Here is a 13,395-nt window from a genome sequence, read left to right on the forward strand (position 1 = left end):
AAATTGCTTTTGGCAGCCATCTTGTTTAGGTATCCGTCATGACGACGCCCACATGTCAAGGGAGGGGATGAAGAAATCAAGAAACGCGAGATAGGTAGGATTAAATTATATTCGTTACTAAATATTTATTAGTTGTAGTCGAGTCGCGCTGTTGCTGAAGGTGTCTTTTCCAAGATGGCGGATGGCACCCTTTACTCTTGTCATTATGTCGCTTTGTTTCGTGTCAAAGATCAAATTTTTTGTAGTTTACATTATCTCGCTTGCTTCTTCTCCTTTCAGTACTCGTGTTACAATATTACATCCTTTTACTTTGCATATATTTCGAGTTAAAGTTTGCATGCTAACTCGACTTCATCAGCGATTTACTCGAAAAATATAGAAAATTCTTTTATATAGAACAAAACCTAGACATAAATAGCATTTTTATTAATTGTAGAGAGAATTTTAATTTAAAAAATTAAAGATTTTTTTCTGAAAAACGCCATTTTTTTAAGGCCTCTTATCTGTTTTTACTCCTCCAATCTTACTGCTCTTTACAAGTTAAACACTTAAAAAACGTACTTTTTTGCAGTTTTTAAAGCAGAATAGATAGAAACTTATGGTCTTATTAATTCTAGAAAGTGTTTTAATTAAAATAATTAGTAATTTCTTTCGAAAAGTGATATTTTTCAAGGCCTTCTATCTAATTTCCTTATATCCAACTTCAATGCTCCTTACAGCTTAGATGATGCAAAAATGAATATTTTTAGAGCTTGTAAACTAAATTTTAAGCTTAGAACATTCTAGATTTTATCTAGAAATCTTCTAAATATATTAATTAAATTTATTTTTAATGATACGAAAATCCATTTAAAAGTCGTACCTACGAGCTTTACACAAAGGCCTTCAGCAGAAAGCAAAAATATTTTCAAAAAATTGATAATTTAGGCAAAATTTAGTGAATATATTAAGAATATTTAATTAAAATTAACAATTTTCGCGCAAAATATTCGTATATTTGTACAAATTTAAGAATAAAAGTGAATATTCTATAACGCGAAATAGGCCTTGTGGTCTTATGAGATGCGTTAAGATAGGGTGTAAAAAATTCAAAATTCGCTTCATTTAGTCAATTCTTAATAGAAATTTTGATTGTAAATAGGTAAATAAACAATTAAAATTTCAATTTATAATAACTTTTATGTATTTTTAACTAAATTTTTAGAAAAATTTCGAAAAGAAATTAGCAACTGGCCTGTGAAGTGTAGTGTTAAAAAGTATGGACTTGTCTTTAAAATTTAATGAGGAATTTCAAAAGAAATCAATTAAATACACTTTAAAAAAACTGAATTTAATTATTTTTCCGGCAATTTTAATTATATTCTAGAATTATTTAACAGTAAAATTCGTTTTAAAGCGATTTTGTTTGCGTTTTTAGAGAATTCTTTACCGTATTTTTAAAAAAATATTATCAATTATTCTATATAATTTCTGCTTTTTTTGAATTTTCTATTTAAAAAATTATTTTATACAAATTCGTACATTCTAAAAAATTATTTTTTGCATTTTCCATAAAGTTTTATACGTATAACAGCCCTAAAATACCAAGAAATCGTTGTACTGAGGTTACATTTATTACGTGCTTTATTGTAAAGGCCTCTAGAAATAAATTCCCTAAAAATTCAGGCCTTGTTTGCTAAGCCCCAAACAGGCCTTAACGCCTAGTTTTGAACCATACTCAGCTTAAAACTCACGCAGAAAAGTCTTAATTAAGGCCGTATCCATTAAATTTAAAGCATCTTCTGCCTGAACACTATAAAATTAAATTTTCAAAAATTCGAGCTTGATTTAATATGCTCAAAACTAGCCTTAAAGCGTAGGCTAGAACCATTCCTGAGCTTAAAACACTGGCAAAGAGGCCTAATTTACGTGTTTCTATTAAAATTAAGGCCTCTTCTGGGCGAAGGCTTTCAAAATAAATTTTCCAAAAAATCCAGGCCCCGTTTCGATGCAAAAATTGACTTACAAGCGTAGTTTAGGATCATTTTGACCATATAACACTGGCGTAATTTAAGTGTGTATTAAATTTAAGGCCTCCTTCGGCTGGAGACCTCGATAAAGACTTCGCATTTGGGAGCGCTTTATGGTCACTTTATGAGGCCCTAACTAATTAGAGTCTCATAAATCAAACGAGATTAAGTTATAAAAAAAAGCATATATATAGATTTTATATGCCTTATAAGCAGTCGAAACACGTTCGAGGTGCGTGTACGTGGCACATATACAGTGGCCTATGACAGAGATGTTTATCTCTGGGGGGTTAGATCAACAAACATACTTTAATGACAATGCTCATAACATTAAAAATGTGTGATAACATCTCTACATGATGTTGGGTGTGTTTTTGAACACAGAATCCCACACGATTTTGTATTTTTGCGTGATTAATTCCTTCAACACGAAATGATGTAATTTTTAATGCATCTTAAGTGCATTCTACTGCTTTCTATCCCCATTAAAACAATAGAATATTATAGATTTAACCTATTTTTTTAAATCAAAAATTACGTCTTAACCATATAATTATTTATAATTGGGTTTCTTGACACTTTAGGGCGATTTCTGACACTTAAAAGCCGGAAAGATTCCTTTAAACATGAGTTTTTAAGCTTGTATCTACAGCAGCGTACGCTTTAATTTACGGTTTTTGTTTTAAATTATACTTCTAAGAATACTTCTGTATGTCTGTTCGTTGCTGTAACATATCTCTAGACCTTAACCTTACATTAAAACTGCGAGAATTTAGGGCTTTTTCGCACATTACAACACTCTTAAATGTAATTTTATAGGAGTTTTTTAAATCCATGATAGCGATTTATGAGTTAATTTTAAAAATTTCTGTGTTAAATCCTAAACTTTTTGAATTTAATTGTAATTTTTGGATCCCAGCAAAAAGGAAATTGTAGAATATAAAAATGGATAAGATAAATTTAGATCTAAATTTCCACTTAGAAGCCTCTAATTTAAGGCTAGGTTCTTAAAGGCAGTTTAGAAACAGTTTAGAAATGAAATGTAGTTATTTAGAACCAGAACAGAGTAATTTTTTAGAATTACAATAGAAAAAAGCTTCCAAATTATAATTGATGTTTGTTTTTAGATGAATGTTTTTAGAATTAGGGTATGGAGAAGTTTACTATACGCTGTTTTTAGAACTGCAGAAAGAGAGAGGAGGCTTACTAGATGCAGTTTTTTAGAACTGGAGAGAGGGAGAACGGTCTGCTAGATGCAGTTTTTTTAGAACTACAAAGAGAGGGGGGTTTACTAGATATAGGTTTTTGGAACTAGAGAGAGGGGGGACTTACTAGATGAAGTTTTCTAGAACTGTACAGAGAGGGAGGTTTACTAGATATAGGTTTTTGGAACTAGAGAGAGGGGGGACTTACTAGATGAAGTTTTCTAGAACTGTACAGAGAGGGGGGTTTACTAGATATAGGTTTTTGGAACTAGAGAGAGAGGGGGGACTTACTAGATGAAGTTTTCTAGAACTGTACAGAGAGGGGGGTTTACTAGATATAGGTTTTTGGAACTAGAGAGAGGAGGGGAACTTACTAGATGAAGTTTTCTAGAACTAGTACAGAGAGGGGGGATTTACTAGATATAGGTTTTTGGAACTAGAGAGAGGAGGGGAACTTACTAGATGAAGTTTTCTAGAACTAGAGAGAGAGGGGGGACTTACTAAATGAAGTTTTCTAGAACTGTACAGAGAGGAGGTTTACTAGATATAGGTTTTTGGAACTAGGGAGAGAGAGGGAAACTAACTAGAACTGAAGGAAGAGTGGTGTACTAGATGAGGTTTTTTGAACTGCAGAGATAGGGGGTTTACTAAATGTAGATTTTTAGAATTAGAGAACGAAGATAGTTTACTAGATGCAGTTTTTTTAGAAGAACATATACAAAGATACAAACTACATATAAATTTTTGGAACCAGAATAAAGAGAAGTTTATTAGATGTGAGTTTTTAGAACGGAATACATTATTATATGCAAATTTTATAAACAGATAGAAACGTTCACTAGATATAGTATTTTTTAGAAGCAGAACTAAAATAAATTCACAAATCAGACCCAATTTTTTAGAATCAAGTAAAAGTAAGGTTTTCAAATGTGATTTTTTAGATCATATCAACTTCAATTTTATTATCCAGGTCCAAAATCTGGCTTTCCAAGACATCAAATTACAAAAAAAGATCAAGTTATAACCTATTTACAACAGGAAAAAGGAATTTTCTACATTGTTTACAAGATTTAACATATTTTTACACATTATCCTCAAAAGTTAGAAGGGCTAAATTCGTGTCTTCTAACCCTTAGAGGGCTAAATGTATGAGTCCTTTATAAAGTAAACAAACGTAAAGATGATCTGAAATTTTATTCTTTACAAAGCAATCAAGTTTAGTTGTAGAATTTGTGGAATAAATTTTGTTTAATCAGAGATGCAATTCTCACAAAGTGATGTTGTAGAGTAAATTAACGTAGCGAATCCCTTAAGCGCAATCCTGTAGATGGAAGTTTGGTACTTTGGAGATGGGGTATTTCCTGACGTCATAGCCCATCTACAGTAATACATGCTCGGGGATAGATACGGAATTTATCCTCGAATGCATCTAAAATTCGATTGGACTCACGGGATGTTTACATTTAAATATACTATGATTTAAATTAGATGTATTCCCCTAAGGTTACGCCATCTTAACATTTAGAAATTCTTAGTTTTTACTACTTATTTTTCTTGTTTTTTATTGTTTTATTATTGATTTTGGCTTAGAATTTGTTCTAGAATTTAGTTTTTTAATTATTTATTATATATTTAGTCGTTTAAATTTTATATAAGCGATTTTGTCAGCGTTAATTTCAAGTTGCGCTTCAGTTGCTACGAAATGTGTTAGAAATTTGGGTATAAATGGTGTTTAATTATAATTTATTCTTGCAAAATGTTAAAATCTTATAACTTTACACAATGTTTATTCCATTTTCTACTGTTCTAACGTATGTTTTTTAAAAAAAGTTTTTCAAATGTGGTTCTAACGTATAAAACAAAAAATTATTAATTTTACGGCTTTTGGATAGAGCTTCAATAAATTCTCTCAGTAATTTACTGTTATACAGTCATATACAGTTAATAACGTAAAAAATTCGGAAATATCTTCATTTAAACGCTCACAGTTGATCCAAAATGAATGGAACACGCGACAGACTGCGCTAATAAATTCAACAAATTATAATTATTTTTAACTAAAAGGCCTCATTTCGTATTTCAATTACACAATTATCATAGTTAGAGGGCCATTACACGAATTATAATGCAGTCGTGTTAGTAAAAAAGTAGATTTTTCTCAGTTTACTAAGGTGCATATTTAGAACATCGCGTGTCTCGTGCTAACTTCTTTCACTTGTCTGTCATTAGGGCATAATTATGATCCCTTTTTCGTGCCTAGACATAAATATAAACGATTAAAATTCTCCATTATAAAATCACAATATTCTGGCTCCACTTCAGGGTAGAGTTTCTCTCAGAGATTTAACTCAGCCTATACAGGGGGGGGTAACTATTAAAAAATTTAATTAATAAAATTAAAGAAGAATTTCTAATTATTATTGCATGGTTAAGAGGGCATAACTTACACCTTTCCCTACATAACGGAACCTTTAATTTATCAAGGTGCTTAATATTTAATAAGTTACAAGGCGATTTATTACAGGTGTACTTTTAATCTACGAGTTAATTACGATAGCGGACAGGCCCTAAATTTAAACAAATAATCAACTTAAGTAGGGCCTTAGGTTACTTTCTATTCCTTTCTAACTTTCGGTAAGAGCAAAGGGAGAGTGTCAGACAACACGTGACGGTTTTACGATCAGAGTTTTGGTAGTGACCTCAAAAGCCTATATACCTGCCTACCTTTGACTCATTATAGGCTTTTATCTAAACCATTCATTATCCAAACTTGCCATATACAATATGTAAGCGTTGAACGATGTCATAAATAAAAATTGGGAGAGTCAGAAAAAGTAAAACCGTAATGCCTCAGGCATTAATGCCATAATTACATATATTTTCTTCTTCTTCTTACTCAGGTATTTAGAGATCATTAGCCTACATATATAGACGAGTTTCTTTACTAAAATTTAAGTAACAATGAAGGCATTTAGGCATAATTCTGTTAGGTATTTACGATAGGCATTACTTAATTTAGTTATAATTCGTATTTATGTTATAAGTGCACTTACAGTGTCTCCATGAATCTGGAGGTTAAAAATCCCCCAAATTTGCGTAAATATTAGGATTTTTTAAAAATTTTTGGAGGATTCACTAGTAGTTTTTATAGATTACCAACACAAATATAGCTTCTGCTTATGCGAATTTGGAGGTTTTAGAGAACAGAAGATCCAATAAATTTTAACTACTGACTCGACCGACATGATAGGTTATATTTATGAAAATTTGGAGATTCTGCCTCTAAATTTGCTCAGAATGGATTACCAAATTGTTAAATTTGCTTAATGTAAAATTTTCTGATAGGTCCACAATTTTTTCTAACAAAACTCCCAAAATTTTCATACATTTAAGTGACTGTTTATGCTTGTTACAATTATATTTAAGTGGTTTTTTCTCTACTAATTAGTTTAGGGTGCAGAAACGTGTAAAATGCAATAAAATATTATTTTATTTTGCTGCACATTTCATGGCTTTCTGCCATGCAGAATAAAAAATTCATAAATTTGCATAAATGTAGAGTTACTATGCGTGATATCTGGAGTTTTCCAACTCACTAGTCTCACATGCACTGATTTATTTAAGCTTAGTTATTAAATTCACAAGTAATTAACATAATCATTGTAATAATATTGTATACTAGCTTAATTTGCATAAATAAAAGGCAAAAACTACTTTTCTTTTGTTCTGTTTGCCATTATACAGAGGTATTTTTGGTATATATCCTCTTATATAGAGTGTGAATTAATAGAAGATTAAAGATTCAGAATAGTTTAACCTTAGTTATGGTTTACACCAGCCTAAACCAATGGAGACTTAGTGGAGTCACGCCTCTACTACAGTTTAACAACCAACAGGAAAGAGGCATTTATGGCTTAGAGTGGCTATAGAAGCGTAGTTTATAAAGGTATACTATCAATTATTTTTCATACACGATTAACTAAATTAAGACAAAGAGTAGAAAAGTTGATTTTAGAAGACAAAGGCAATGTTTCCACCCCTCTGCGAGGGTGTATAATGCGCTGCATCATCGATCGCTTCGTGTAAAGATAGCACCTGGTTGTAAGATCATCATTCAGCTCCTATTCCAACATTAACTGTCTAGAAAAGAAGATTTAATTAAACAGAACAACTAGACAAAGGCTCAAGTAATTACACCTTAGACTTTTACTTTGATCTAAATTAATCTAGATGCTCCTAATGAAGTCTAGTGATAAAACCAATCCTTACAAGGAGCCTTAAACGTCACCTAAATAGGTTTTAGCATAAGTTTTCCACTCTACAACACTCTTGTACTGTACAAGGGGGTGAGTTTAGTAAATATTTGCTTAATACACCTTTCACGAGCTGAGGGGGGTTATCCTCTTTAACATACAAGAAAGTCCTGTATGAGTGGTATTGTAAGCATTATTCTAATGGAAATTAACGTAGAAAGATCGTTTAACATGATCTAGGAGGCTTCTACAGAAGGTTCTGAACGAAATTATTCATGCAATTGTAAAGTTCCTCTCGTTCATTAATCAGATTTATGAAAAAAAGTGCAGTTGAATGCTCTTGTAATTTTCGAAACAATTGAAGCAAGCAATTATCGATTTACTTAGGAGGTTCAGGATTGGTTGTTGAATATTTAAACGTGATTGGTTATTCATAAAGTGAGGCACTCATCAACTTATCTAAGGGCATGGTTCCTTGCGTCAACAGTACAATTTTTCTATGAATGTTACGATGGACCACCGTAAATTCCTATAGAAAGAAGCACCCCTAGTCTCTTTGTGTCCAGTTTTAGCCACACACTGTTTATGCACAATAGGAGTTGCCGATATAGTTGAAGGAAAAAACATACTATGCCTAACTCTATGTTTAGCTAAAGAACATAAATCACCTTTCCCTTCAACCACCGGACTCCGGAGAACCGGAGTTTCATTGTTTTCACCGGAGAAAAGTGACGTCATACCGAATTCCGGATCTGATGCCATGACTAGGACCAAAAGTCGTAAATCTATCCACTCCCCTTCCCCCGTACCAACGGCTTTTGTCCCCCTGACGTCACGGACTATCCGGATATAATATGTATAGATTCTGTAGGGATATAGAAAGTTAACGGCTACTGAATTCATTTTGGGTAGGGCCTTGAGGTTAAAGTTAAACTTACTAAGGCCTACTAATGAGACATAATAAGAAAATTTTCATTGTTTTAATACTTGGAAGTGTAGAATATATTTGGCTTCCAGTGAGGGGGACTGTCTCAGCTGTCTCCTCCCCGTAAACTCCACCTTCTATAAAGTGCTTTGAAGGATCCTATCCCTTAAAGGCTGAAATTTTTGTTAGATTTTTAAAATAATTTAGGCTCTGTTATGCCTCCGAAGTCCTTTGTTATACGTGTAAGGATTAATTATTTTGTAATATTGTAGTAGATAATATCGATCACTAGTCTACTCCTATGCTGTTTAATGAAAACTTTAAAGGCTTTCTTGCCTTTTCAAGCTTCCAAATACTAACATTTCATTCGCAGAAGGCTTTAAAGATTTATAAAGAGTCTTCTAATTTTTAAAAATTAATCATTTACCTAATGGCTAATATACAGTCTACAACTCATAAGATGCAAAACAATAATATTTAAGCCATATTTACTCCATAATATGGAATAATTAAGGCTACAGAAAGTCTAAAATATAAAAACGAGCCTTCTGATCACAGCAAAACAGTGTACAATGCTATAAAACAGAGTAAATTGCTAAAAAAAATAGCCCCCCAAAAATTAGGACACTAAATTATGCTTATAGAGGTCCTTAAAAATGCAAAAATCTTCTTAAATATTATATTAATTTTTGTTTTCCTGCCTTAAAACAACCACCGAAAACGTATAAATGTATTTTAAAAAATTCGAAACAGCCCAAATTAGGCTGATAAAAGGCCTGAGAATGCGAAATATTCGAACATAATCTCATTTTGTAATAACCCTGCACTTCAAATTAATTATTAAAACACCTATACCCGCCTTGAAAATTAAATTAACGCCCTAATCCACAAAATCACGTCGATAGAAGGCCTTAAAAATGCAAAAAAACTAAATATAATTTAATTTTTTATGCTACTACAGCTCAAATTAAGCAACGAAATACCCATAAAAGCCCTTAAAAAATAAGGGCACGTTACCATAGTAACATTTATTATTATCTAAGTTAAAAAATGTAAAAATATCTAACGAATGATAGATTATATAAATTTAATCGAGTTGGAAGAAAAGCCATCAACTGAGAATGCCATCAAAGCGATTGTATGAGGCTTTAGGGAATGCTGAGACACTACTATGAGAAGAATACTGATCAGTTTTGCCGTCTGGCAACATTTATCTGCTTCTTACAGGTTCCTTTCTACCTTATTTCCCAACAAGTTTACGTTTATGAAATCTGACAGCCTTTAAGGTAACATAAATACTACTATAGTAACAAAATAACAAACGAAACGAAATAATATTCCCTATTAAAAATAATGTAAATGCGATTGGTTACTTTTAAACCAACGATATAATACTAACCAATAGAATAATTTGTAAATTACAAACTTTAAACCAATCAACAATAAATACAACATTTTCCGTTATCGAAATTGACGTTCTTATTGGTTAGTTCGAATTTTCTAATGCTGTTATTGGTTAGATCTATTTTTAAAAAGTTTTAAAGCGTAAAAAAGGAAATTTCTTTTAAATAATAATTTATAAAATTTATTAATTTAAATTTTTATTATTATTTTATTATTTAATAAAACTTTATTAAATATTTTTTTCTGTTTTTATTAAATTACTGAATAAGTAACAAGTTAGCAGTACAAGGCAAACAGGCTTAAAAAATAAAGTTTAAAAGCCTTCTAGGGCCATTTTCCTTTTATTAAAATTTTGTTTTCGCTATAATTTCTCATACAAATTATACATTTTTAATAGCAATATGCTTTTTATAATAATATATACAATTACCTAAAGGTCCTATAGGGCCTGTAAACACTCCGATTACTTAAAGGTTTCCTTGGCCTTTTTTTCAAAATAATCTTAAAGGCCTTCAGAGGCCTTTAAGTATCATTTTTAAGCTCAACTGCCCGTTTCAAGGCCCAATAGAGCCTTCTTTCTTTAATGCAAATTTCGACATAATTATGATTTTATAAGGATAGGCATAATTATCCTTATAAAATAATGCCACTTTCTAAAAGTTTTTTAAAGGGCAGGAAACTTATTTTTCACAAATAATAACAAGGATATGCAACATATATTTCATTTTAATCGGATTATATAGGGACAAAGAGTAATTTTTTCAGTACAGGTGTGCACACTATACCTGTGGGAATACACCTGGAAATGTCACCCTCTTTCATTCCCATTCTGTCTTTACAATATATAACTTATAGGAATTCATTTGTCATAGCCAACACGAAAAATATGCTTTAGAAAAAACCCCTCTCACCCCGTTTACCCCTCTTAAAAAATTCCCAAAAAAAAAAATACAAAAAAATTAATTTAAATTATACAATACTTCACAAGACAATTTTCCCTAATTAACACCTACGTAAATTATATTTTACTAATTTTTTTTTGGAAAATAAAGTGTGTAATTTCTTCCTGTGTGGTTTGTTTTATTGAATTTTTAAATTATAATAATTATCAGTAGGGATAACGCGGGGAATATTTAGGGAAATTTTAAGCCGTGTTAGAAAGAAATCCTGTCGCTAGATGTCGCCACTGACGATTGGGCAGAGAGGTGCCGGCCTTTACCACCCTTCTTGAGTCAAATCTATAATTAGAACTTAAAAATATAATTTAAAAATCTTTCCTTTTAAGGTGTTTGGTTCGTAAACGTCACAAAACGCCTAACTTTGACGGTAAGTGAACAGTTACGATTAACATCTGCTAAGGCGAATAGGGCCCTAACAGGCCTTAAAATGTAGAAAATTTCCACAGCTTGAGGCCAAATTAAGTGTAAACAAACAGGAAGGTGAGTTAACGTAATCGATTTTCATAAAAAGAAATGAAGGAAAAGAAAAAGCAAAGTTTAAGCGTCTGAGGTTATCCAAAATTGATGGGCAAATTGGATTGGGTATATTTTTTTGAACGAGTTTTGATATTCTATGTACACAATGCTAGCAAGAATTATTGTCGAATTGCATTAGGATAAAAAGTATCATCCTACATGTTATACTTGAGGAGACAATCGATACAAGTGCACGTCTTTGGCCCTTTTTTTGAAGAAGTAATCAGTAAATGCGAAAGAACCATTCAAAGCTTCTCCCCTACATCAATCGAAACATCGCTTATGGTTTCCATTTATAAAACTTCTATGCCGATAGGCAATAGTAGGGAATTTTTGTTATAAGTTGGCACTATTAGGGAATTTTTGTTAGACACTACTATGGAAATTTCTGAAAATTAGCACTATTAGAGAAATTTCTGAAAATTAGGACTACTAGGGAAATTTCTAAAAATTAGCACTACTAGGGAAATTTCTGAAAATTAGCACTATTGAGAAATTTCTGAAAATTAGCACTACTAGGGAAATTTCTGAAAATTAGCACTACTAGAGAAATTTCTGAAAATTAGCACAACTAGGAAATTTTCTGAAAATTAGCATTACTAGGGAAATTTCTGAAAATTGGCAATAGTAGGGAAATTTTTGTTTGTTAGTTAATACTAATAGGGAATTTGTTTTCGTTACTCGGCAATAGTAGGAAATTTTTGTTCAGTACTAATAGGGATTTTTGGTGATTAGAATCAGTAGGGAAATTTTGTCTTGTTAGTTGGCATTACTAGAAAAATTTTGTTAGATAGTAAGAGAAAATTTTCTTATTATTAGCACTTTTAGAAAATTTTTGTTAAGTACTAATAGGGAATCTTCCGAAAATTAGAACTATCAGGGAATTTTTCGTTAGTTGGCTCCAGTAGAATTTTCTCGTTTGAAGAAGTGTATCTAGAAAGTAGTCATGCTCGAGGGCACTTTTACTACTTATTAATTAAAGTCGGATAGATTGCTTAAACAGATTCGATCGTGCGAGGGATGTGATTTACTGTTTTGTAACAAGGAAAGTACTCCATACTCTTCCATGCGTATAGAGTGTAAGAGGTAAGATGACCAAGTGGCACAATTCAAATGCTCAATCCATTACGTGGATTGTTTCGGTAGAAGATGCTTCCATTCCTTCCCTTCTCCTCCTGGGGGCAGTCACTCACCGGTAGGAAACCAATCTCGCTCGTCCACCCCACTTTCCCCAGGGGGAAAACCGAATTGCTTCATTTGCATACGACAGGCCCCACTATCACAGCCATGGGCTATTGGTTGTTTGCTTACAGGGACATGCGCAATGTTTCTAGAAGGGGGGTGAGAGTTTGACTGAAGAAATCGAACTGCAACAACAATAATGAAAGTCTTTAATTTTAAACCAAAGTAGATTCTTCCAACCTGTCTGATTTTAAAGGCAAATGACTAAACCGTAAAGGCTGGATAAGGGATGGAAAATTGGATGGGTAGGAGAATAATGCTACACTTCGAAAGGGAATTGACTATAAATAGTGAAAGGGGACTTTTCTACAGGTGGATACAATCGGATTTTCCATCTGAAACTGGAGATATCTTTATCCAATTCTTGATTTTTATATCTCTACCCTAAATTACTTTGAGTCATACTTGTCACACTTGCATTTATAACCACACAATAACTTACACTCCTCTTAATAAGTTTTTACTATTATTTTTTGTCTGTTCAAGTTAATTAAATCCTTAATAATAAGACCATGTCCATGTTTTAACTACCAGCAGATTATGAAATACTAAAATACTGCAACATTCTAAGCATTACCAGCCCTTAATGGTGTTAAGGGCTCCATACTACTACTACGGCAACAATTTAATTATGTTTCCATACTTATTAAAATTTCACATTCGAGTAAAATTCTGCCCCTCCAGATGAATCATAGCTTTTTACTTGTGTACTTGAATAAGAACTTCAATACTCCTCATAGTATTCTTGTAGGAACTAATTTTCTTTTATGTACACTCAGGGGGTAGAGAAATGTACTAATTTGTGCCCAGTACACTTAGAGGCTACGTGGTACATTCAGAGAATGGAAAAATGAACTGTACTTAAGTGAGTACACTCATGAC

The 13,395-nt window shown here is 32.0% G+C and overlaps 1 long non-coding RNA gene across 1 annotated transcript in view; it reads left to right on the forward strand.

The window, feature by feature from the left end:
- Positions 1 to 13,395, forward strand: part of LOC136979725 (uncharacterized) — a 26,801-nt gene continuing 13,406 nt past the window's right edge. The window contains exon 1 of the long non-coding RNA XR_010881433.1: positions 1 to 94. This is a non-coding gene — a long non-coding RNA (uncharacterized lncRNA). The remainder of the gene's footprint in view (positions 95 to 13,395) is intronic.

Source organism: Centruroides vittatus, unplaced genomic scaffold, assembly GCF_030686945.1.
Source record: "Centruroides vittatus isolate TY-2023 unplaced genomic scaffold, ASM3068694v2 contig_631, whole genome shotgun sequence".
NCBI lineage: Eukaryota > Metazoa > Arthropoda > Arachnida > Scorpiones > Buthidae > Centruroides > Centruroides vittatus.